Below are 27,478 nucleotides of genomic sequence, written 5' to 3' on the forward strand. Positions count from 1 at the left end.
CCGTGACCTTCTTACCTATCATGTCAACTCTGTGACATTCATGATTAATTCCTAAACCTGACACATAAGTGTGGTCAAATCAATAAGTAAGGGGATAATGGGCCGCACGGCCCAACCCAGTCGTGGGTGTCTGAATACACACGTTCCTGCTGCGTGTCCGAGAAGTCAGGGGTATATCAGACACGTGATGTCTGATATATGCACGTTTATCTTGCGTGATTGACTTTATAAAAGGTCACAGCCTCCAACTCTAGCTCGGACAACGAGCTGGATGCTTCCCTTGACCTGCGGTCCTCAGAGCCCAGGTTCAGTCCTTAAGCAATCTTGGCGAACCCTTAGGTTATCTCGAGCTAAAAAGATAGGACCTTATGATGGCAGCTCCGGTACTGGGGACATCCATACAGTAATCATGATTAGGCCGTGTCTCAGCTCGCTAATCAGCCCGTGGGAAAATCAGGGCGTACATCTGCCCCCCAAGCCTCTGCTCGTGGTGCAGGATGTCGTGTAGGGCCACAGTAGGGGCTTTTAGGCTTCCCCAAGAACTCTTCATCTTCGACATTCTACGCAGGCGCCGAATACGTGGAACATCGTGTTTGGTGACGGTACGTCTTCCGAGAACCGCATTAAATGGCCTAGCCTATGCCCAGCCCTCGTTTCATCTTTCGAGTGGAGGACCTTGGATCCCACATCAGGGCAACCCAACGGCCCTCCCCACGTGGCCCTTCGCGCATATAAAAAGCGGTGGCCACCTTACGCATGGGCCACCCGTTCATTCGAAATTTTCCAAAATTTTCTCTTCTCCTTGCTCTCAGAAATCCCCCCTTTTCCTCTTTCCAGTTACCATCTTCGGCGCTCCAGAAACTCAGGTGCAAGGACTCCTTTGAAGCCTTGAGACCAACCACTCCGACGACATCCCAACCCAGGCGATTTCTTCATCCACTTCCCAGCCAAACACTCTGTAAGTTTCCTGATTATGCATGTTTTGAAATTATTTTCACTGCAGCTTAGGTAAATACTTACTGTAGCTTCATGCAAGAGTTTGTTGGGTTGTGTGGAAACGAAGGGTGAAAGCCTTTTAGGTTAGGGTATTGATTGTGGTAGGAAGCCGTTTAGGAGCATGGTTTATGGGATGCATTTTCTGGGGAAAATTTCTGGGATATTAGTTCAAAATATTCAGTATTTTGGGTGCAAAACCGGGTTGCTTAGGGGACACGCTTCACAAGCGGCTTTGCCTATCTTGCCTATTGGAACTTTCCCTCCAAGGAAAAATCTATCCTGACCCTCCTGACACACAAATTCCGAGTAATCTGGGATTTGTTGGCAGCACAGGACCGTGTTCATAGAACTGCGTGGTCTCACTCTCTACGGGCTGGGCTTACCTCAGCTCGTGCAAAGAACACTTTTTGATTCTTCCTCATGCTTAGGTCGCCTTTTCTAAAATCTTTTCTTTTGTTCGCTAGGCGACTAGATGGCACCAAAGAAGAATGCCCCAAAGAAGACCACTGCCAGCTCGTCCTCCTAACAGGACAAGGGAAAGGCGATGATGGCCGAATCTCTAATCCCCATCTTCGGGCCCGCGGTGGAACAGGAGGTCGAGGTTGCCCCTGACGCGTTCTTTGAGGCAGAAAGGATCGTCTCAAAGATTACCGACCAGGCGAAGATTAACAAAATATTCCTCTCCCACAACATCGGGCTGGGGAGAGCATCAGTGGTTGCCCGACCTCCCGCAGAAGGCGAGCGGAGCTGCGCGCCGCTTGACGAGGCATTCGCGGTTTGGAGCGACGAACACTTCAAGGCAGGGGCCTTCCTTCCGTTGGATCAGTACTTTGGTGACTTCCTTAATTACGTGAAGTTGGCCCCCTTCCAGCTCCCCCCCCCCCCCCAACTCTTATCGGCTGTTGGCAGGGTTAAGATATTTATTCTTGAAACAGGAGTGGGAGGTCCCCACTCCTGCAGACATTTTGTATATTTTCTACCTCAAGGCTAGCCCGGAGCAGCGGGGGCGAGGCGACGGGTTTTATTATTTAGCCCGATTCCCCAACATGGCTGCGATCATCAAGCTGCCCAGCCACCCCAACGACTTCAAAGATCAATTCTTTATGTCGACGGGGTTCAGAAACTGCGAACTCCACTACTTCAATCGTCCTCGTAAGTGCTTTTCAACCTTAGCTCGTAAGTTAAGCATCATATAGATCCTCCTGTATCCCTTTCTGACTTAGATTAATCCTGCATATATCTTCGCGAGGATAGAGAAATCTGTGACCCTCGGGGCCCAATATGAGACACTGGTGGGCTTGCCCCCCAGTGAGAAGGACTACCGCGTGCTCGTGACAGACGAGATGATGGTGGCCTGGAAGCTGATCTTCCCAAATCAGACTTTGAACCTAAGAAGGCCCCGGGCATTTCCCCCAGCTCGCGATACCAGGCCCATCATCATTGAGGAGGTCACGGGGGACGAAGATGAGGACGAGGTTCCACTCGTGAGGAATAGGAAGCGAGCGCTGGAGCTCGCCCAGGGAACGGACGAGGAAAGGATCCGGTCCGGAGCTGCCGCGGGTCCTTCTGGCCAAGGTAACCCTTACATGTTTAGGAATGTAGATAAGGCCATTGCAGACCCCCGGCTAGCTAGGTTCAATCCTAGACAGCTCGTCCAACGTCACCGAAGTGACCCGGACCTGGATACAACCCTGCTTCACTGTGTCGACCAGCTCATGCTGGATTACCAAGATAGCCGACCTAGGGTACCGTAGTCGTAGATAACACCCTAGCCTTTAGGTCGATCCTATTTGAGGAGTATGGGACCAATCTTCGGTCTTGGCCATCACTCCGGAGGGGTGCCGTAGCTCCAGGACTTAGGCAATACGTAGAAGAATCTAGCCCGGAACCAGAGTCGGATCCAGAACTTGCGCCAGCTCGGGATATAATTGACTTAGGTTATTCTAGCTCGGGGGGTAGGATCCTTTTTAGTATATATATATATATATACTTAAAATTCTCCTTTGTTTTTGAATGGCTGTTTATTCTTGCACTAACCATGTCTTTGTTTTGACAGAAGAGATGCCTCAGCCCGACGGGAGTCTGCGAGCTGCCTTTGCCGGGGGGAACCCCTCAGCCGGGGCCTCTGGACCAAAAATGAAGAAGCTTCGGACGTCGAAAAAAGCCGTCGGAACCCCAACTAAGTCTCCTGCAAAGGAGAAGGAGCAGCCCCCAGCCGGCCACATCGTGGGGACTGATCCTGCTGCTGCTGGGGGACGTAACATGCCCCCACCTCCTACGCAAGCTCCGGCCTTCGTCCGGGACACAGGGGCAGAGCTCGGGGCTTCGGCGATTGTACCCTCGGAGGTGCGCATCCCGGTCGATCCCCAGGACCTGGCGAAGATCCCAGAGGCCTTCCGGGGGACGGTATATGAGTTGGCAAACTACGCCGTCAGCTACATATACAAGTTCAACGAGAAGGAGCTCCGGGCCATCGAAACGAGGAGCTCGGTGGGCGTGATGGAATCCTCTTTTGGCATGGCCCTAACGGTAAGCTGACTTTACCTTTTTTATGGATTTTTATTATCATGCCCTGCCTTGTGTTTCCTTTCTCCCTCCTCTCTTTTTTTTTTTTTTAAGGCAATTTCCCCTTCACTTTCGTAGGGTGCCGTTGCCCTTCATCGGAGCATCACCAGGACCAAAACTCAGCTCGAGGAGATGAGGAACGAGCACCAGACGACCGTGGCCACCCACCAAGCTTCTCTGCAGGCGGCTAAGGATGCCTTGGCGGCCTCGCAGGCCGAGCTGGAAAAGACTCACCCCAAGGTCCAAGAGCTCGAGACCGCCCTTGCCACCGCGCGGGCTGATCTAGATACCGTGAAGGCTGAGGCCAAGGCTGCCCTGGTGGCCGAGCGGGCGACCTCAGATGCTGCCATGGAAGACATGTTCTACCATTGCTGGGCTTACAACCAGGACGCCGACTTCTCCTTCCTGGCAGCGGCCATTTGGGAGCCCTTGCTGGAGAAGTTCAAAGCTCGCCTTGATAAAGAAGCGCCCTCTGAGGCCGGGGAAGGCTCTGGCGCAGCTGAGCAGGGCGAGACGGCGACCTCCAAGGGACCAACTGGCGGAACTTAGGGCCTTCGTCTCCCGTGCCCTTTCCTTCAATATTTTTAATTTTAATTTTTTTGGTGTAACCTTTGCATGAGGTGCTTCCACCTCGAGACAATTTAACTCAATTTTATTTTTAATTGATTTACTCCCCTTTGCCTCTATGCATTTCAGTTACAATTTTGAAAAACTTAGTTCGCGCTAATTTTTATCTATATCTCGAGCTCTTTAGGAAGAACAATGATCGATAGATTTAAATTAACTTATAAGTTTTTTGACCTAGTTATATCTAGGAACTTAATTTGAAAACTTAGTTCGTGTCAATTTTTATCTATATCTCGAGCTCTTTAGGAAGAACAACAATCGATAGATTTAAATTAACTTCTAAGTTTTATGACCTGGTTATATCCAGGAACTTAATTTGAAAACTTAGTTCGTGTTAATTTTTATCAATATCTCGAGCTCTTTAAGAAGAACAACGATCAATCGATATGAATCAACTTCTAAGTTTTATGACCTGGTTATATCCAGGAACTTAATTTGAAAACTTAGCTCGTGTCAATTTTTATCAATATCTCGAGCTCTTTAGGAAGAACAACGATCAATCGATATTAATTAACTTCTAAGTTTTATGACCTGGTTAAATCCAGGATAGGACTTAGTTCGTGTTCATCCATATCAATATCTCGCGTTTTTTAAGAAAAACAACGATCAATTGACATGAATCAACTTCTAAGATATTAAGGTGACCTAGTTATATCCAGGTACCATATGCCCCCCAAGTAACTGGGAAAGGGTCTTTCGTGGTTACTTTAAATTACACTTTAAAACATGTACAAATATAAACAAAAAGTAAATTCTCATTGCTTAATACATAAAAGATGGCCTTTTAGGTTTTACAAGTGAATTACTGATAGTATCACTTCAAATGGATGGCGTTCTAGGTCCGTATGGCTGCCCCTCCATTGAGTCGAGCTAACTTATAAGTCCCCTCCTTGATTACCTCGATGACTTGATATGGCTCCTCCCAGTTCGGTCCCAAGACTCCATCTTTGGGGTCCTTACTAGCCAAGAAAACTCTCCTGAGGACCAGGTCGCCAACGCTAAAGGCGCGATTTTTGACTTTAAAGTTGAAATAGCGAGTGAACTTCTGCTGATAATGGGCGAGCTGGAGCTCCGAATCTTCTCGCCTTTCATCAATCAAGTCTAGGGAAGTGCAAATTAGCTCGTGGTTGCGATCTTGGTCGTATGCCCGGACCCTATGTGAAAGCACCTTAATTTCCACAGGGAGGACTGCCTCACTCCCAAAGGTCAAGGAAAAAGGAGTATGACCTGTAGGAGTCCGATGCGAGGTCCGGTATGCCCAGAGAACCTGGGGAGCTGTTCTGGCAGACTCCCTTCGCCTCATCTAGTCTCTTCTTGAGGCTCGCCTTGAGAGTTTTGTTGATAGCCTCGACTTGGCCGTTCGCCTGAGGATAGGCCACAGAGGACAAACTTTTCACAATTCCGTACCTCTCACAAAACTCGGTGAACAGGTTGCTGTCGAACTGAGTCCCATTGTCGGAAACAATCTTCTTGGGCAGCCTGAACCGGCAGATAATGTTCTTGACCACGAAGTCAAGGACTTTTTTGGAAGTTATCATTGCCAAAGGTTCTGCTTCAGCCCACTTTGTAAAGTAGTCGATGGCCACCACGGCGTAACGTACCCCACCTTTGCCAGTAGGGAGGGCGCCAACCAAGTCGATCCCCCAAACTGCAAATGGCCATGGGGATGAGATCATTCGCAGCTCGACGGGAGGAGCTCGGGCAACTGTTGCGAATCGCTGGCACTTGTCGCATTTCTTCACGTATGAGATCGAGTCTTTGGACAGAGTTGGCCAGTAATAACCTTGCCTCAGGACCTTTAAGGCCAAGCTTTACCCCCCAGTGTGATCTCCGCAAAAACCCTCATGCACCTCGTGCAGGATGGCCTGAGCTTCGCCTAGAAGGACACATCGTAGGAGAGGTAGGGAGTGCCCACGTCGGTATAACACTCCATCTACTATCGTGTACCTGGGAGCTTGATACAGAACTCGCCGCGCATCATTACGCCCTTCAGGTAGCTTTCCCTCAATGAGATACTCAAGGATGGGGGTCATCCAGGTCGGTCTGGCGTCAATCATCTCGACCTCCATCCTAGCTTCTTCTATACTTGGTTTCTCCAAGAATTCTATCGGCACTAACCCCAAGGTCTCCGTCTCCCCGGAGGTTGCGAGCTTAGCAAGAGCGTCTGCGTTAGCGTTCTGCTCCCGAGGTATCTGCTCGATCGAGCCTCACCCGAACGCGGATAGCTCAACCTTTACTTTTGCTAGATAGGCAGCCATCTTGGGCCCTCGTGCTTGATACTCGCCTAGAACCTGGTTCACCACAAGTTGGGAGTCACTGAAGCATTGGACGAAGCTCGCCTTCAGCTCCTGGGCTATCCTCATCCTGGCCAACAAAGCTTTGTATTCGGCCTCGTTGTTGGAGGCCTTGAATCCGAACCTCAGCGCCGAGTGGAATCTATGTCCTTCAGGGGATATCAAAATGATTCCAGCCCTGGAGCCGTTCTCGTTGGATGAACCATCCACAAATATCCTCCACGACGCCTGGGTCGAGGCGACCTGGGGCGAGTCTTCTACAGGATCCTCCCGGAATCCTGTGCACTCGGCTACAAAATCAGCCAGGGCCTGACTCTTTATAGAAGTTCGCGGAGTGTACAAAATTTCAAACTGGCTAAGCTCGATTGCCCACTTTAACAAGCGTCCCGATGCTTCAGGTTTTTACAAAACCTGCCTTAAAGGCTGATCGGTCATGACGTGTATTTAGTGGGACTGGAAGTACGGCCCGAGCTTTTACGAGGCTGTGATAAGGCAGAACGCCAATTTCTCCATCAACGGGTATCGGGATTCAACTCCGAGAAGTCTCTTTCTGATGTAGTAGACTGGCTTCTGAATCCGGTCTTCTTCCTAGACCAACACGACACTGGCTGCATCCTCCGTGACAGCCAGGTAGAGAAAAAGATGCCCTTCTGCTTTTGGTTTGGATAGTAGGGTGGCTCGGCCAGATGTGCTTTCAGGTCGAGGAAATCGCTTTCGCACTCTTCTGTCCACTCGTACTTCTTGTTTCCTCAGAGCAGGTTGTAGAATGGCAAACACTTATCGGTGGATTTGGAAATAAACCGATTGAGGGCTGCCACTCATCCTGTCAGGCCTTGGACATATTTGCGCGACCTGGGTGAGGGAAGCTCGAGCAACGATCTGATCTTGTCGGGGTTTGCCTCGATTCCTCGGGTATTGACGATTAAACCCAGGAATTTTCCCGACGCCACTCCAAAAGTGCACTTCTGTGGATTAAGTCTCATGCCATACTCCCGTAGTATTCTGAAACATTCTTCCAGGTCGGAAACATGGTTATCGGCAGTTTTTGACTTGACGAGCATGTCATCAACGTACACTTCCATGTTTTTTCTGATCTGGTCTACGAACATCCTATTCACCAACCTTTGATACGTAGCTCCAGCGTTCTTCAGCCCGAAAGGCATGACCTTGTAACAATAAACGTTAGTCGAGGTCATGAAACTGGTATGTTCCTGGTCCGCCGTATTCATGGCGATCTGATTGTAGCCAGAGTACGCGTCCATAAAGGACATGAGCTCATGCCCCGCCGTGGCATCCTCCAACTGGTCAATCCTTGGCAATGGAAAACAATCCTTAAGGTAGGCTTTATTTAGGTCGGAGAAGTCGATGAAGGTCTGCCATTTCCCATTGGGCTTCGGGACCAGCACGGGGTTGGCGACCCAAATTGGAAACTTGGCTTCACGGATAAAGCCGCATTTTTTGAGCCGGGCCACCTCTTCCTCCAAGGCTTCAGCCCAGGTCGTTCCTAGGCGTCTCTGCGTCTGGGACTTTGCGAGAACACTTTTATCCAGATGGAGTGTGTGCATGATGACACTCGGGCTGATTCCCACCATGTCCTCGTGTGACCACGCAAACACATCCAGGTTATCCTGCAGAAATCTGACCAGCTCCGCCTTCCTCTTGCTGCAGAGGTTTTTTCCGAGCTTGACCATCCGTGATGGGTTCTCCGGATCAATATTTACTTCCTCGAGCTCCTCAATAGCTTGGAGCTCGGATCTGTCCTTGCCTATTCGGGGGTCAATATCCTCACTTAAGACGATATTTTCCCCTTCGGCACTTTGAGGTTCTTCAATCTCAGGATCAGCTAAGGGTTCCTGAGATTCCTCTTCACCGCCTTGGATGGCCATTGCCAGCTGCCCGGGTTTAGATTTTCCCTTCATGGAAATGTTGTAGCATTCCCTGGCAGCGAGCTGATCACCATGGACAATGCATATTCCCGTTGAAGTAGGGAATTTCATCGCGAGGTGGCGGATGGAAGTGACGGCCTCAAAAGTTATGAGCGTAGGTCGTCCCAAAATTGCGTTGTATGCAGCGGAGCAGTCGATGACCACGAACTCGAGGAGTTTTGAGACTGTCCGAGGTCCTTCTCCCAGGGTGATCACCAACTCGATCGTCCATATGGCCGCCGATCTTTCTCCCGAAAAACCATAGAGCATCATGGAGGTCGCCTTCAGCTTGGTGACAGTCAAACCCATCTTCTCTAGTGTGGACCGGAATAGGAGGTTCACTGAGCTCCCATTGTCAACCAGCACCCTCCTAACCCTCCGATTAGCGAGCTGAACTGCTATGACCAGAGGGTCATTGTGCGGGAACTGTACATGGCTCGCATCCTCTTCTGTAAAAATGATCGATTGCTTCTCCAATCGCTGCTGCTTTGGCAGGCGCTGTTCCGGGACGAATCCCACTCCATTGTGCGCCTTAAGTTTGTTCAGGTACCTCTTCTAGGCACCCCTGATCGTTCCAACCACATGCGGACCTCCTGAGATGGTGGATATCTCCCCTCCTATTACGGGATGAGGGATGTCCTGATCTACCCGAGACCCGGGCTGGCTGGTCGGGACTTCTGGAGCAGGTCGACTTGCTGGAACCCTGTTCCGCGCGTACTGATCCAAGGGCCGGCTCGGATAAGAATATCAATCTCATCTTTTAAATGCCTACAATCGTCAGTGTTGTGGCCAACATCGTTGTGAAAGCGGCAAAACTTGGAGGTGTCTATCTTCCCCTTTTGGTGCTTCAACGGCTCGGGCCTCTTCCAGGGGAGGCGAGTAGAGTTAGCTAGGAAAATATTCTCCCTAGACTGGGTGAGCTCTGTATAAGTCGCGTAGACGGGCTTGAACTTTTCCACGGACTTATTCTTCTTTTGGCCGTGCTGGCTGCCTTCGCCATTTCCCTTTCTTTTGCCTCCATCGAGCTGGTTGTTCTGTGTGAAGTTTTGGGTCGCTGCCACGACCTCCGTCCCCACCCCAACGGTCTGATCAGGGACCTGGCTGGTTCCTGCAACTGAGGCTTCGAATTCCTCCAAGTTGATCCATTCCTGGGCCCTGTTAAGGAATTCGTTAACTGAGCTGACTCCCTTTCTTTGTATGTCTTTCCAGAGATCCCCTCCGTCGAGGATTCCAGTTCTCATGGCCATGAGCTTGGAGCTATCATCCATGTCTCTGGCCCGAGTAGCGACGTTTGCAAATCTGCTCAAGTAGGCCTTCAGAGTTTCGCCGGGCTGCTGCCTCACATTGGCCAGAGAGTCGGCCTAAACGCGGGCAGCCTGGGAGGCTCGAAAAAGTTTTCCAAGAGCTGATTGACTGTCTTTTGCCTTGCTTGAACCACTGCCTGGCTGGTCCAGTCAGCGTGGAAGGGAATATCAAACATCTCAGCTCGGGGCCAATGTTGTGGGCCATCATCAGGGTGTTGAACACCCCCAGATGATCCGACAGATCTCCGTCTCCATTGAACTTAGACAGGTGCGGCATTCGGAAACTAGGTGGGTAAGCCATTGTTGCTATGCTGGGGGCGAAGAGCTCCATCTCGTCCCCTGGATCATATTCATCCTTTTCTTTCTCCGTCAGGAGCTTCCTCATCAGCTCCTCCATCTGAGCCAAGCGCTCGAGGGTTTGGTCCTGATTTCCTTGGTTATTCCGGGGCTGTTCAACAACTCCGGATCCATTGTACATATTTGGTGGGTTTTTGCCCCTCCTATCTTGAGATATGTTATTTGGGGCATTCTCGCCGTTACCTACTTCGGACAGGGCCCCCCCTGAGCGAGCATGGCCGTCGCCTCCTACTGGCTCCCCTCTATGAGAATTAAGGCGATCTCGCAGGTCGCCCCCTTGGGTGACTCGTGGACTTTGTGCCGAGCTCAAACACTGACGCAGGTCTCCACCAGAAAGGTCACTCCGGCCACTGTCGGTTCAGTAGCTCCTGCTAGTGAGGCTTGGAGCTCGCCTTTGACGATGAGGATCTAGGCTTTCCCTTGGCGCCCTGCTACGTCGGGAAGGTCTGGCTGATGGCGGGTTTCTCCTGGTACTCCCATAGGCTGGAATATCTCGGACGGGCCGAGGAGGAGATGGATATCTTATTGGAGACGGAGGATGCCTGAATGGAGAGGCGATCCTAGTTCTGTCAGGACGAATCAAGTTAGGTGGGGGCCTTTCGGCCCTGCCAACCTGCTGGTCCCGCGCCAGGCGATCTTGACGAGGCGCAGGACAGTTGTTGGGGACAGGCTGATGCTGCAAGCCCTCCCCGGATCTCCTTCTGGAATTTCTTCGAGCTGCCCTGGGCGCGCTCGAGGCTGGTTCAGAGCTAGGAGTCGAATTTCTGACCGACCGGCTGTACTGCTATTGTCCGACTCTAGGCACTTCTTCGAAGTTTGCCTCTCGATGGTGCGACGAGGGAGTGGAGTTGGCCGTCAGAGTTCTGTCCGAGTGGCTATGCCTGGACCGATTACCCCGGCGAGACTTAGGAGCCTCACCTTGCCTTTCTCCGACGTTAGCGTCGGTTGTGAGAGGGGGTAATCGGGCCAGCACATCCTTGATCTGCTGATTACCTATTGCTAGCTGACTCCTCAACTGAGCATTCTCCATCTCCACCGCAGTGTAATAACATGGGTTCGGATTAGGTGGCCGGGGCGCCGAACTTCCGGTGTCGTCTTGGCCCGCCGACTGCTTTCCTGGCCGCTGCTGGACTTCAGGAACTTGTTCACCAGGGATGGCAGTATGATGAGCCTCCTACCCATCATGTTGTTCTGTCTCATTACCGTGCCTGGATCGAGTAGTCACCATAGTTGGATGTCTGCAACAGCACTAATCGAACTTGCTCTCAATGAAAGCACCAAACTATTGACGCGGTTCTTCGCCAACAGGTAATTAAGAAAAGAAGAGAAAGGGATTAGTGCTTAGGTTGAACCGAAATAGATGAATGATCTTCGAAATGAAATGGTGACTCAAGACACGTTTTTTAAGTGGTTCGAAGGTTAAAATCCTTCTACTCCACTAGTCAGTATTATTGCTGTATACTGGATATTTGATTACAGGGTCTTTCTTACAATTGAGAATCCAACCTCTATTAACTCCCCAGGTCTCCATATTTATAGGAGAAGGCACCTGGGAGTTGGTAAGAAGGTCATCCCGTGACCTTCTTACCTATCATGTCAACTCTGTGACATTCATGATTAATTCCTAAACTTGACACATAAGTGTGGTCAAATCAATAAGTAAGGGGATAATGGGCCGCACGGCCCAACCCAGTCGTGGGTGTCTGATACGCACGTTCCTACTGCGTGTCCGAGAAGTCAGGGGTATATCAGACACGTGATGTCTGATATATGCACGTTTATCTTGCGTGATTGACTTTATAAAAGGTCAAAGCCTCCAACTCTAGCTCGTACAACGAGCTGGATGCTTCCCTTGACCTGCGGTCCTCAGAGCCCAGGTTCAGTCCTTAAGCAATCTTGGCGAACCCTTAGGTTATCTCGAGCTAAAGAGATAGGACCTTATGATGGCAACTCCGGTACTGGGGGCATCCATACGGTAATCATGATTAGGCCGTGTCTCAGCTCGCTAATCAGCCCGTGGGAAAATCAGGGCATACACCATGCTCTATAGCTGTTGCAGCTGCATGGGGACAAGGTGTGCCTATGAGTTAGAATACCCCACATGAGCATGATTTCATCATCAAATTCACCTTAGCATCGCTGTCTGCACCAGTTACATGAAACTGGAATTGATCAAGGGCATAGACATTCATGAACCTTCCTTTGTCAGCATTGTTCGATACATCTACCTCCATCAGGGTGGATAATTTGGTGGTAGTCTTCTCTGTCACACTACGTCATTCAGAAAACCAAGACTGTAGTGTGAACCGAATAAATTCCAAAAAAATTGTAACTGGAAAGGTTCTTGCATCCTTGGTCTTGTTGTTGAAGCTTTCAGCGTAGTTGCTTGTCATTATATTGTATCGTTTTCCAGGAAAGAAAGGACGAGACCACTTATCGAAACCAATTCCCTCCAAATAGATAGCTTAATATTTTCAAAGTACTTTAGAAATTCGGCCTTCTTCCTTGCATAGGCTGCTACCCACATCTCACTGTGACAGTGGTCAGTCTTGAACTTGGCTTTCACATTCATACTGATGTGATGGTAGCATGCGCCGTGGTAGGCATCAGGAAAGACAACCTCTAGAGCATGAATAATACTAGCATGCCTATCTCGCACGAAAGCCAAGTCATCAATGTCCCCAATGGCTTCCTTCAACTTCGTCATGAAATATTTCCACGAGTTGTTGTTCTCACTATCCACCAACCCGAACACAATTGTATATAAATTACTATTTGCATCCAAAGCAACAGCACATAGCATGTGGCCACCGTACTTATTCTTCAAGAACGTTCCATCCACACATATCACAGGATGACAAAATCTGAATCCCCTCCTAAAAACTCCAAGGGCAAAGAAGCAATATAGGAAACAACCATCTTCAGTGACAAAATCAGTAATTGTACCTGGATTCTTTTGCTGCAACATGTGCAAGTAGGATGGAAACTTGCAATACGAATCCTCATCTATCCCCCTAACATACGTAAGTGCCTTCTCTCTACATCTCCATGCCTTTTCATAACTCATATCAATACCAAAATTTGTCTTCATATCCTCCTTTATGTTGTTCCCATCAACTGCGTATTTGTTCTTTATGAGGTGTCCAACGACCCACGGTGCAGCTTGACGATGACCTTTTTGTCGCACTTCTAGTGAGCATGTGTGTACGCTCTTGTATACCATGATCTCAAACATGGGGGACATTGGTAGTTTTTTCCCTCTCAGTATCCAACAATAGTCAGGATCTTTGCATGTGATATACCACACGTCAATACCAGACTTTTTCACCATATACTCAAAGTTATTCTTCATTGCAAATAGAGCAGCTTTGGTTTTTAAATCAATCTTGTCCTCAAAAATCTTCCCAACATATATTTCTCCCATTGCTGCACCAGATGATGAGGAATGGGTTTTAGCAGATGCCTCAATATCTTCTTTTGTAAACAATGGGGCACTCCATCTGGTGTTATCTTCTCTTGATACAATTGTCTCCCTCCACCTAGTGTTATCTTTTGTCCTAGCAGGTTGATTACTGCTTCGAGCAGGTGCTCGGCGTCCTTGAGTTGGGAGGTGTGCCTGTGCAAGAGGCAGTCTTGACTCTTCTTATACTTGTTGGGCTTGGGAAATGTCTAACTCCTCATTTGAAACATCTGCACTATAATACGAGTCATCCTCGGAACCATCATCATTATCTTCAAAGCAATTACCAACTGGATCATCATTCACATAGGGATCGTACTCATATGCCTCAAGCACACCTCTGGGACCTCCTTCTGGTATATCAAGCTGAATAGTAGTCATCGGATCAGTAACTGGAACAAAAGTGCCCACCTCGCTAAGATGCTTATAACTGCTACTGCAAGAGATGGATCGACACTCGTTGTGTCTTTTTTGTTCACACTAGGAGAAGGATCTGAAATGACATTCTTCTTAACTGGAGTCACACATAAGACTACCCGTTCTTTCAAGCTTATTCCTAAGAATACACGAACTTGACGATCATTCCTCAATTGAACCGGTGCAAATGGTTGGTCGCCGCATACGTATGGCACCTCGAGTTTCAATTCATACACCTCTCTATCCACCTGAAATGTCTCTTGCAGTATGTCAAGTAGTTGCAAGTAAGTGACATCATTCTCTACTGGTATCACTTCACCTTCAGCATCCTTAAAATACCATTTCCTACAATCTGTTTCCCAAACACCGTTGTAAGAAACAAATACGTAAACAGTAGAACCTGAAATTAAAAAAAAAAACACAAATGCAATTAGCTGAAAAACAGATGGTAGGAAATGGTATTTTAATGATGCTGAAAAACATGACCATCAAGCCTCCATCGAGCATGCACGAAATAGTGAGAATGCACATTACCATCGAGCTTGCATCGAGTAGGTATCGAGTAACCATCGAGCACAACATGCAATGTAAAAAATGATGTGCCATCGAGCTTGCATCGAGCATCCATCGAGCATGCATGAAATAGTGAGAATGCACATTACCATCGAGTAGGTATCGAGTAACCATCGAGCAGAACATGCAACGCTAAAAATTGATGTGCCATCAAGCCTGCATCGAGCAGGCATCGAGCACCCATTGAGCATGCATGAAATATTTATAATACACATCACCATTGAGTACCCATCGAGTAACCATCGAGCAGAACATGCAACCCTAAAATTGATGTGCCATCGAGCCTGCACCGAGCAGGCATCGAACATGCATGAAATAGGGATAATGAGCATTATTATCGAGCACCTATCGAGTAGGTATCGAGTAACCATCGAGCATAACATGCAACTCTAAAAATTTACATGCCATCGAGCCTGCATTGAGCAGGCATCGAGCACCCATTGAGCACAACCCAAACCCAGAAAATTCCCAGAAAACGCAGATCGACAAAAAACCAGAAAAAACCCAAAAAAATGTGCAAATATTGCTCAGATCTATTTGAAATGCCCAAAAAGTTTAAAGGAAACATCACTAATCCAAGTATTTAAGAAAAAATTGCTTACCCGTGAAATTTTTCTCCAAGATTTCTCAACCCTTACATTGGTCTTGATCCCCTCTACAAATGGCTTTCTTAGTGGTGGTCCCTTGCTCGATGGGGTTCTACGGTGGTGCTCTTAGTGGTGGTGTGAGGTGAGGTGAGTGAAAGAGAGTGAGGAAGAAACAAGAAGAAGGAAGAGAGGAGGAAGGACGAGAGGAGGAGGGAAGAGAGGAGGGAAGAGAGGAGATAGTTGTGAGAGGGGTATTTTGGGTATCCTAAAATGAATTGGCATTATTTTGTAATGATAAAAATGCCTAGCATTTTTTTGAATTACAACCCCATATTAAGCATAAAAAGTCAAATTCCCCAATCAAAAAAATGCTAGGACTTCTAATCATTTCAAAAAAATGCCAAATTTTTTGACAATACCAAAAATACCCCTCCCATAATTTTTCCATCCACTTCCTCTTCTATTTTCCCTCTCTCTTCCTCAACCCATTCCTCTCAACTCTCTTTCTAGAAAAAAATTAATGGGTAAGGTAAAATATCAGAGAACTCAATGTAATAGCAAGTATTTCATACTTAGGACACTAAAATATTGCATTTCAAACAGATATGGGCATGATTTTTGAGTTTTTTTTCCAATTATTTTTTCAGATCTGAAACTTTGAAATCTGCAAAAAATCGACGTGGATTGATGGTGCTCGATGCCAGCTCGATAGGGCATTCAAAATCAAGATTTTCATGAAAAAATCGATGTTGCTCGATGGTGGTTCGATGGAGGTTCGATGATGGTTCGATGGTGTTCATTGCGATTCTTACAATAAACGTAATTTTTCACTCGGGTGTCCGTTTGGGGTGATTTTTGTTATTTTTGGTATTTTTTTCAAGATCTACACGTTTTAGATGTGTATATACACATTTGAGAAATATAAATCTTGACAAAAAATGACAAATGCAAAACATACCTCATGTTCAAGATATGTTTTGGTATGTTTTCAAGTTCTAAACTTTCAAAATGTATATGTGAACATCTAAAACGTGTAGATCTCAAAAAAATACCCAAAATAAAAATAAAAGTCATCCCAAACAAACACCCGAGTGAAAAATTATGTCTCTTACAAGAATTTCATCGAACCACCATTGAGCAACCATCGAACCACCATGGAGCAATGTCGATTTTTACATGAAAATATTGATTTTGAAGGCCCCATCGAGGTAGCATCGAACACCATCGAGCAACCATCGAGTTGGGCATGATTTTTGAGTTATTTTTCAGATCTGAAACTCTGAAATATGTAGAAAATTGACTTTGCTCGATTGTTGCTCGATGGTGCTCGATACCAGCTCGATGGGGCCTTCAAAATCAATATTTTCATGAAAAAATCGATGTTGTTCGATGATTGCTCGATGGTGGTTCGATGCAATTCTTGTAAGAGACATAATTTTTCACTCGGATGTCCGTTTGAGATTTTTTTTTTTTTTGGGTAATTTTTTGAGATCTATACGTTTTAGATGTTCACATACACAATTTCAAAGTTTAGAACTTGAAAACATACCAAAACATTTCTTCAACATAAGGTATGTTTTGCATTTGTCATTTTTTTCAAGATTTACATTTCCCAAATGTGTATATACACATCTCAAACATGTAAATCTTGAAGAAAAAAAAATACCAAAAATCAAAAGAAAAAATACCAAAAATAAAAAAATTAAATCATCCCAAATGGACACCCGAGTGAAAAATTACGTATCTTGCAAGAATCGCATCGAACACCATTGAACCACGATCAAACCTTTATCGACCAACATCGATTTTTTCATGAAAATCATGATTTTGAAGGCCCCATCGAGCTGACATCGAGCACCATCGAACCACGTCGATTTTCTGCAGTTTCCAAAGTTTCAGATCTGAAAAAAATCACAGAAAAAAAACCCAAAAATCATGTCCAGATCTATTCGAAATGTAATATTTTGGTGTCCTAAATGAGGAATACTTGCTGTTATATTGATTTCTATTATATTTTACCTTACCCGTGAACTTTTTTTCTAGAGAGGGAGTTGAGAGAAATGGGTTGAGGGAGAGAGAGGGAAGAGAGAAGGGAATGTGGATGGAAAAATTATGAGATGAGTATTTTAAATATTGTCAAAAAAATTGATATTTTTTTTAAATAATTTAAATGCCTAGCATTTTTTTTACTTAGAACCCTTATTAAGCATAAAAACTCAAATTTCTTAAATCATCTTCCGAGAAAGTTTTGGTAGGGTTATGAGTCAACGTTGTTATTAATTAAAGTTTTAAGGTGTTACTAGTAAATCATACAGTGCATCGAAATTAATACGATTAAGCCAGCTGGCAAATCAGTTAGTGGTTATTAACCAATAGGGAATTAGTCGTAACCGTCATGTCTCAACAAGCATTCTCTTCTTTGATTAGTTGTACTCAGAACTTTTGTTAATTGATTTGAATATAAAAGCAAGTCTCACGCTCTTCATTCGGTTGGGCTTGCTATTCATTACTCATCACTCAAACTATTTCTCCATTGTTTTCGTTCATATTTCTCTACTCTATCGTGGCATCAGAGTCGAGGATTCCAACACAGTGGTTTTGTCATAGTCCACTACATCGACGACGACCCTCCACTTTTCCAGCAATCTCTTTCCACTGACCGTTCGAATTGATCAAACGAATTACAAATTCTGGCCATCTCTCGTTCTACCAGCAACACGAGATCATGGTCTTGAGGGCTATCTACTTGGAACAAATCCAGCTCCATCGCCATTTCTAACTAGTAATGTTCCTAATCCCGCTCATGCACAATGTATTCGATATGATCAGGTCTTAAAGAGTTGGTTAATAAATTCTGTTTCTGAACTTGTGTTGGGTCATGTAATCGACTGCAGCACCTCTGTTGAGATTTGGACCATTTTTACCAAGATTTTTGCCACAAAATTGAAAGCCAAAATGCAGCAGCTCCGATTCTTTCTTCAAACCACAAAGAAAGTGTCCCTTTCGATTGAGGAGTACATATTAAAGATGAAGAATTTTGCAGATGCACTATCATCCGCTAGTGACCCAGTCAAAGAAGACGATTTGGTTATGTACATACTCAGTGGCCTTGGCTCCAACTATGAGGCCATGGTTGTCAACTTGACCTGTCGTGCTAAGCCTGTTCATCTTCAAGAACTTCAGTATCTGCTTTAAATTCATCAGCTCCATATTGATCAGAACTCAAACCCAAATCCTTATATGGTACAAGCCAATTTTTCCAATCTGTCTTTTCAAGGGGGTCGCAGCAACTACAACAACTCCTCTAGCCGAGGCTAACGTGGTGGCTTCTAAAGTAGTCGTGGCACCAATAATGGAGCTGATCGTGGAAACAAACCTCAGTGCTAGCTTTGTGGAAGAATTGGGCACACGGTGTAGAAGTGCTTTCACAGATTTGACATCAATTTCCATGGTCCAGACTCCAATTCCATTTCCTCTTCCACCAATTCATTTGCTTCCAATACACCACAAGCTTTTTTTGTTGAGCAAAACTCGGGTACCAATCAAGATTCTTGTTTTCTTAACAATCTTGCATTAAAGACTGACTACAAATGCAAAGGCAAAGTGCTTAAAGATGTTGGTAATGGCTCATCTCTCTCTATTTCCCAAATAGGTTCTAATGCTATATCCACCAGTAATAATTTCAGGTCTTTAGTGCTTAAAGATGTTTTACATGTTCCCAACATAACCAAAAATATTTTGAGTAATTCTCAGTTCAACAATGATAACAATGTCATTCTAGAATGTGACTCTCTTTGCTGTCTCATTAAGGACAACAAAACGAAGCAAGTTCTTCTGCAAGCCCATTAGTGATGGTCAATACAAACTTGATGTTCACCAGTCCATCTTTCAAGCTTCAAACTCCCAGCATGTGTGCAATCTTTCAACTTCAGACCAACTCAAGTCAGCTTGTTATTGTTGGTATTAAAATAGAAAAATATCAAAATACGCAGCGTTAGTTAGGGTTGGGAATTTTGAAAATTTATTAATACCATCCAAGATCAATACTTATACATTAAATTAACAAATACAAGGAAATAGAGATTAGCTCTTAGAGCCTATCAATATTCCTTCAGTCTTTGTGTATAATCAATAATCTTCCTATCTAAGTGAAAGCTCACACCTAGTCTTCCAAGTCATTCATCTAACCCACAAGGATGTGTGTGAGCACGTAAAATTCACATGTTGTTATTTAGGTTCTCTATATATTCTCAGCACTTGATATCTAGAGTGATTTGAGAAGGGAGAAGGCTTATGGAAAGCTCAAGAATTTTTTAGGCTTAGAGAAAATTCTTTCGTTTCTTTTTTAGAGAGTTTGATAACCTAAAAACAACTTAGAAAATAATAGCTTCTTTTGAAGTTTATAAAGATAATTAAAACTATTTTAATAATCTTTATTTAATTAAATTAAAACTGATTAGTTATGATCATCTTAATTATTTAATTTAAATCATATTTAAAAATAATAATTAAAATAACAAAGTAATTTGAAATTCAAATTTCAAATCTCATGGATGATGTGGCACACATGTGTGGCGCCACTCACTGTCTGGCACAATGAGTGGCATGTGCCACTATATTTGGTAAATCTGATTTTCTCATTTGTATTTTAACACTTATCATTTGTATTTAACCAATCATAACACCAAACACTAGCTTATTGATCAAATTTTCAAATGAGACTTTCACCATTTCATTATTTAGGAAGATTACTTGATTTTAGTAATTTTAAACACTAAAAAACGTTATGTCTTGGTCAAGTTATAAGCCTTTTGTGATTGATGTACAAGTTGGAGGGAAAAGCTGACAGCTTGAAGAGTGCATGTTTGAACAACGTTTTGGCAAGTTTAAAATCAATATTTTTAGTTGGTTTTATTTATTTAGACTCTTTTTATATTAATTAAAAGCCCTGCAAGAGTTGACTAACAAATACCCCATAGATTGTGAGTTTTGATTTTTTTTAAAAAGGTTGTCAAATCATGTTTTTTTTAAAGTAAATAGAAGATAACTTTCTATGAATTAAGGGTTAAGATTTAAGTGGCTTAAAATATAATGAGGTTTTATATTTTATTGAAAATTCTTAAGACAGTACTCTTGTGTGAGTTAGGACTTTATTTTTTTCACAAAAATAATTATCACTTAGGACTAAAATTTGTTATTTGATTATTTGAGAAAATAAAATCTTTTTGGATAATAAAATGTAATGCCCTACTACCCAGGGACCGTTACTCTGTGTATTTTAAATAGTGCTAAACTCATTAAACGAGTCATTTGGCCATAATCGTGTAGCTAAATGTGATTAACGGTTTAGGGTTAAATTTTTTTGTCAAAGATACAATGTCTCACTAAAACGTTTACTGTATACATTGGGATCCCAAAATACATTTTAAAAGTTATTACAATAAAAGAGTTACAACCAGCCGACCTAAGCGGAAAAATAGGGTTTAACCCTAGTTCCTCTTTAAACCATCGGTCGTGGTGGTTGAGCAGCTACATATGTACACATCGTCACCTAAGCTCTCAAACTCAAGGATGGTCCGGCTTTCTTTTACCTTTACCTGGACCACATAGCACCCGTGAGTCAAGGCTTAGCAAGAAAACTCAAACACATGCTCATAAGAAGTTAATAATATGTTATCAAATCATAATAACCATGCTTAGCAGTAATAACCCTATTCATGCATGCATGCAAGTACAAATAAATGATTATAGGGTCCTGCGCCCTGAGTAGATGACTGTCAAGTCAATCTGGGGTCCTGCACCCTGAATAGATGACTTATTAAGTCTTTCTGGGGTCCTGCGCCCTAAGCCATGTGACGTTCCAGTCACATGAGCCTTTTAGCCCTGGCTCTGAGTAACTTGCCTTAAACTAGCCAACCGCTTTAGTTTTCTTTGACCAATAGGTTGGTCAAGAATTTAATGCTCTTGTTGATTAGATCTAATCATTTCAGCCCACGTTCAATATGCTATTGCCGCTCTTCACTCATAACTCAATTCCATACGACCAGCGCTCAAAACTATTGTCGATCATGACTAATAAGTCAGAGCTTCACGACCAATACTAAACACCATTGTCGTTTCTGACTAATAAGTCAGTGCCATTAACAAGTACGCAATGATGTCAGGAATTTACAATGCAACCAATGTCCATATATAGAGCACTCAACATGCCTCATCAACAATCATGTATGTCACATACTGGGTGCAATTTTCTTACCTTTGGTCCAAGCACAGGTTACCAATAAACGACCCTAAAGCACGATCATGTTTCCAAGCCACTAGCAACAACCTAATCATAAAAATAATATAGAATCCCATAAAAATGAGTAAATAAATACTTCCAGACTGAATCCTAGCCTCTGGGATGTCGAATCCTACCAAACCGGGTAGTAGGATTGATCCGGAGCCTTTAGAGTTAAGTTCCCATGACTAAAAGCCAAACCTGGGGAAAACTACACATGCATACAGTGCTTGACCCTGGGGGTCGCGGCGCGCCTCCCTGACAGAGAGCCCTCTGCCTTGGCTTCAGGGTGTAGGCCGCAACTTGACCCTCTAGAGTCGCGGCGCGGCCCCCAGGCAGAGACCTCCTGGTTCTGGGTTCACCCAGGTCGCGACTTGCTAGAACAAGGTCACGACCCAACCTCGAACTCAGCCATTTCCTACATTTTCTCCCATTTAAAATCCTCCAAAAACCTATCCAAACATATGTAAATCTCAAAAACAAAGTTCCTAAACATCACAATGGGTCAAAACCATCAAAACCCAAATCTCAAACCATTCAAGAACTCATCAAAACATAAAATCCAATCAAAGCTTAAAAACTCGAAAAATCAAACCTAAAAACATGGATTACCTCTGATTGAGTCGTTTCCCGATTAAATCCTTTGGTTAATAAGCTTCTAATCTTCCCTAGAATCGCTATGCCTCAATCCTTGTCTAAATCCGAGTCCTAAAACTCGAGTTTCCTTCGAAAATGCGAGCGGTGTCAAAAAGAGAACGGGAGAGAGAGAGAGAGTGAGAACGTTCTGAACATTCTTTTTATTTCTAACCAGTTACTTCGAGCTTAAGTAACCTCAAGCAAATCCTAATGCTCGGGGTCCCGAAAATGCCCCCTGGGTAAAATAGTCAAAATTCCCATAATTCCTTCTTGATCTCAATAACTCCCAATATATCTTCAATTAATCATTCCCATTACCCATTATCTCGATAATGTACTAAATACCCAGTATACCCCTTGACTCACTTCGAGTTAAGTATGGGTCCCGTTGTGACTTTCCCACTAGCTTGCTCCCTAGGATCGTCTCATGCCAAGTAACCCAAACATATTCACATGGTAATGTAGTACCACATGCATACCACATATATGCCAAATATACCCATAACGGGCCAAATTATGAAAATTGCCCAATTAATCATAAATAAGCCCACATGCATATTTAATACACCAAAACATGCATATCAAATCATATTACAATATTACACACGTATTGATGCACATAAATATCATATAATCACATAACTCCATAATTTGCCATCCTGACCCCCTAATCAAGGCCCTAAACCTTATTAGGAAATTTGGGCCGTTACATAAAACTTTTGGGTTTCTTAAATTACTAAAAATTAACTTTTTTAATTTAAAAGATTAGTAAAATAAAACCTATTTTTCAAACTTGGTAATTATAATTTCAGAACATTTTCATTTACAATTTTAATAAATTGGGAGATAACGTTTAATACTTTTATTTTATAAGGAAAATAAGAAAGCGGTAATGAAAGATTTCTTTAGGTTTAAGAATGTGGTCTCTTTATGCAATTGGGAATTTATTTCCAAATTTTCGGCACCATTATTTGTAGGCATGTTTTTCCAAATAATGTGATAAGGCTATAAATTCAAGGGTTTAGTCTAAGCTTTAAGAACAAATGTTTTTTTTTAAGTATTGAAAATTAGTTAAGTTAAGTCCCCCCCCCCCCCCCCCCCCCCTAATCGCTCAACTTAAAGACATAAACTTAATTAATCAAACGCCATAATTAATCTGAGTCACTGTAAGAATTTAATTATAGTGTTATTTGCACGGTAAAGCTCATTTCTGGACTAAGGAATCCCGCTTATCCGCTAATGACAATTGGTAAGACAAATTATGAATGTTTGGCTACAACATGACATGAATATTTTTCATTTAAGACTTAAATACACAGTGGAAAACTAGTTCTAGAAGGTTACTTAAGACTGTTGTCCTTGGGAAGTTCACATACTCATAAGTAAGGTGAGCAATTATGATTATGACATCCGGCTAGCTACTGGTATCAAGTAAGTAAGAACTGGGTAGCTCCTAATAAGTAAGTAAGCAAGCATGGGACGCGTCTGATGACTTTTTAAGTAATCTTGATTGGCTAACATTATAAGTAAGACGTCTGGTATAACACCCAGGACATAAGAGTCCGGTTAAACTCCGTGACATGTAAGTAAGACGTTCGGCTTAACACCTGCCACATAAGTGTCTGGTTAAACCCCGTGACACATATGTAAGATAATTCTGGAATCAAGCCATTAAGATTATGAGAGTATGTTGAATTCTCCTAGGAGTCTTAGTGACCGGTGTATTTTAAGTATACACCCGTGTTTGTGCTGCGTAAGTTAAGTAAGTTGAGTAAGTTAAGTATGATAAGATGATAAGTACAATACGTATGATATGTAAGTTAAGTATGATTAGATGATAAGTACGATACGTATGACATGCATGTTATGTGTGATAAGATGATAAGTACGATATGTATGATATGTAAGTTAAGTATGATAAGATCATATGTATGATATGTATGATATGCATGTAAAGTATGATAAGATGATAAGTACGATATGCATGATATGAATGTTAATTATGATAAGATGATAAGTATGATATGTATGATGTGCATGTTAAGTATGACAAGTATGTTATGAGTTAAGATCATATGTATATATAAACTTACTCTGGGATTTTCTGCATGCAGGTTTGCTTAGTTATGGAATTTGGTGATTAGGCATGACCATAAGTTTTCCAGGACGTTCACATATTCTTGAATTGTATATTAGCGTTGAGTCTTTCTGAAACCCAATTTATGGTTTAATATCTATATAATCATTGTTAGGGTTTCCTATTTTTTTTCTCTATGCTATGTATATAAATTTGTTCTTACTAAGCGTTACGCTTTCCTAGTTGTTTCATGTTTTAGGTATGCAAAAATGCAAGAAGGATCAGTGAGCGCTGGAGTCTGTCATGCGAAATGTACATGTGGCCTGACTGTGGAAGTCGCTACGCTTTTGTCAAGTTTTAAGTTGTGTGAAAACTTTATGTCGTTTATGTTTAAGTATTTTTAAAGTTTCAAATACAGTAATCTTATTTTAAGGATGCCCATGCTTCTAAACTAAGTAAGTATCTAAAAAAAATTATATGGATTTTTCGGGTCTTTTAATTAAACGAAAGTAAGATGTTTTACGCAAATGATGTATGTTTTCCACAACTATGTTGGTCGTTTTTACTGGGTTATTAAAACCATTTCATAAATAAAATTACAAATATTACTATGCCCCATATGGCTTACACAAGATCTGAGAAATTTTTTAAAAATAAATCCTAACCCAATAGTGTCGTATGATTAACGATCCATCATTCTATCATACATACAAAATACATAACCATCAATTCAATATACATATAAAAAAAATGCAAGAAACCCACACAACATTTAATGTATACAATTTCGTAGACTGCTCTGGTACCGATTGTTGGTATTAAAATAGAAAAATATCAAAATACACAACAGAAAGTAGGGAAGGGGATTTTCAAATTTTATTAATACCAGCAAGGTTCAATACATATACATATACATTAAATTAATGCATACAAGGAAATAGAGATTATCTCTTAGAGCCTATCAAGATTCTTTGAGTCTTTTAGTATAATTAACAATATTTCCTATCCAAGTGAAAGCTCACACCTAGACTTCCAAGTCATTCCTCTAACACACAAGGAGATGTGTGGGCACGTAAGATTCACATGTTTATTATTTAGGCTCTCTAGATGTTCTCAGCAATTGAGATCTAAGAGGTTTGAGAATAGAGAAGGCTTATGGAAACTTCTAGAATTTTTCAAGCTTAGAGAAAATTCTATCTTTCTGTTTAGAGTCTGATAACCTAAAAACAATAACTTAGAAAAATCGCTTCTTTTTAGATTTATAAAAATAATAAAACTATTTTAATATTCTTTATTTAATTAAAATAAAACTAATCAGTTATAACCATCTTAATTATTTAATTTAAATCATATTGTTGATCAGTGTTTTGGTCAACGACACCGAGTCAATTTGAACGACAGTAAATAATTTAAAGAGCTAAATTAGAGTAAAACGACAGAAAGAATTTATAGTGGCTCGGCCACAAGAGTTGGTAATGAACTACGCCCACTTGCACTTTTATTAAACCAGAAGGTCCCAGACTCAAGATCAAGAAGAACAAGATTCAACTGAGTTTCCTAAGCCTTAGTGAGAATACAATTCGATAGGGATTTTGTATGTAAAGTGCACACAGGAAAATAATGATTATGAGAGATCATTATTTATAGTCTCTTATTTGGCCGTGGGCCTTACGAAGTGATATAGGCCTTACACATGTAGTGTGGGATTGCTAAAAATGATTACATATTTCAAATAATACGAAAAATACATTCAAATATCAGTTACATAAATATCTCGTGAAATCCGGATCATTCTGGTTGAATGGTTTGCACTTCAAATCTCCCTTCGATAAGCTTTATGAGGTTGTTGTGCCTTCGACCAGCTCCTTGCTATTTGAACATCAAGCTTTGTGTAACTTCAATCTCTAAACGACGAATTGCTTCCGTCATGCTGATTGAGCACACTCGACCAACCCATTCATCTCATCCAGCTCTTAGGAGTTTCAATGCTTTCTACTGCAACCCGTCCTCCTCATATGTCATGTCAACATGTTCAATTTTGGGTTAAACACATATTTAAAAAGGAATAATTAAATAAACAAATTAATTTTGAAATTTAAAATTCAAATCCCAAGGATGATGTGGCGTTACTCACTGTCTAGCACAGTAAGTGGCATGTGCCACTATATGTGGTATCCCTGATTTTCTCATTTATTTGTTTAATTAATTTTAAGACAACATATTTATTCTCAAAATAAATATCAGTTAATTCAAAATTAACATTTTCTTAAAATTATCAGTTTTAAATAATTATCTTATAATAAGATAATAATTAACTCTCCCAAATATTAATCCAAACATGATTGATATTTATTTTAATTAATATAAAGTTTTTCAAATAAAAATTAATTAGTTAATTAATTAATTCACAACTAATCAATTACCCATAATTATCTCCTTGCCCTAGAAAATTAATTCCTATGCAATAATTAGTTCTTTTCTCTATTAATCTTTCTTGTGACATCCTTACCATTGACAGTGCCGGACAAAGGCGACCTAGGGACAATGGACCTATAATACGAAGCTCCAATAAACCAAATATTACTGAAACACTTTAATCCAATAATCTTATTTATTAATTCCATTATTACTCCACTATAAATATGGAATTATACTCTAAGTAATTAAAGAGTTATATTCAAAGGGTTTTCTCTTGTAGTCAATTGATGTAATCAATAAATGTAGTTATGTTCTCCATTTATTGGTTTGCTAATTAGAGCTGGTCAAAATTACTTTTTGACCCTTCTAATTACCTCTTGTTCCTTAAGTACCATTAATGCAGTAGTGAATAATTAATCTATAATCAAATTATAGATTTGAGCTCAATAACTATTCAGTCGCAGAATTAACCCTTAAGGGAACCAATATTTGATCTGTTAGGAAAGCATGAATTTCATTATTGTAGAATCATGTTCCCAGCCATTCATGATATTGAATCTCCAAAACAAAAGTTACTAGCCTCATTATATCAAGAGACCTTAATAAATGAATCAAAAGACTAAATAAACATAAATAAGAGTTCATGATTACTAAGGATTTAGACTGATCTACAAATGATCATCTATTATGATATGAAACAAATCTTTATGGCAAATGGTAAGTTTATAAAGATAATTGATTCACATCGACCTTGTATGTCTATCCACATCAGTAGTCTGAATCTAGACTACTCGCATCCCATATGCTTAGTATACCGTACTAGCAATCATTCATTAAAAATTATGTATTTTAATACGTTGCTGACTAATTTATTCATTATATATGATCTTAATTCTCTCATACGCATACAAGATCATATTCTCATAAATGAATATGGAATTTTATGATATTTTTACAAATTA

Source organism: Humulus lupulus, chromosome 5 (genome assembly GCF_963169125.1).
Source record: "Humulus lupulus chromosome 5, drHumLupu1.1, whole genome shotgun sequence".
Taxonomy (NCBI): domain Eukaryota; kingdom Viridiplantae; phylum Streptophyta; class Magnoliopsida; order Rosales; family Cannabaceae; genus Humulus; species Humulus lupulus.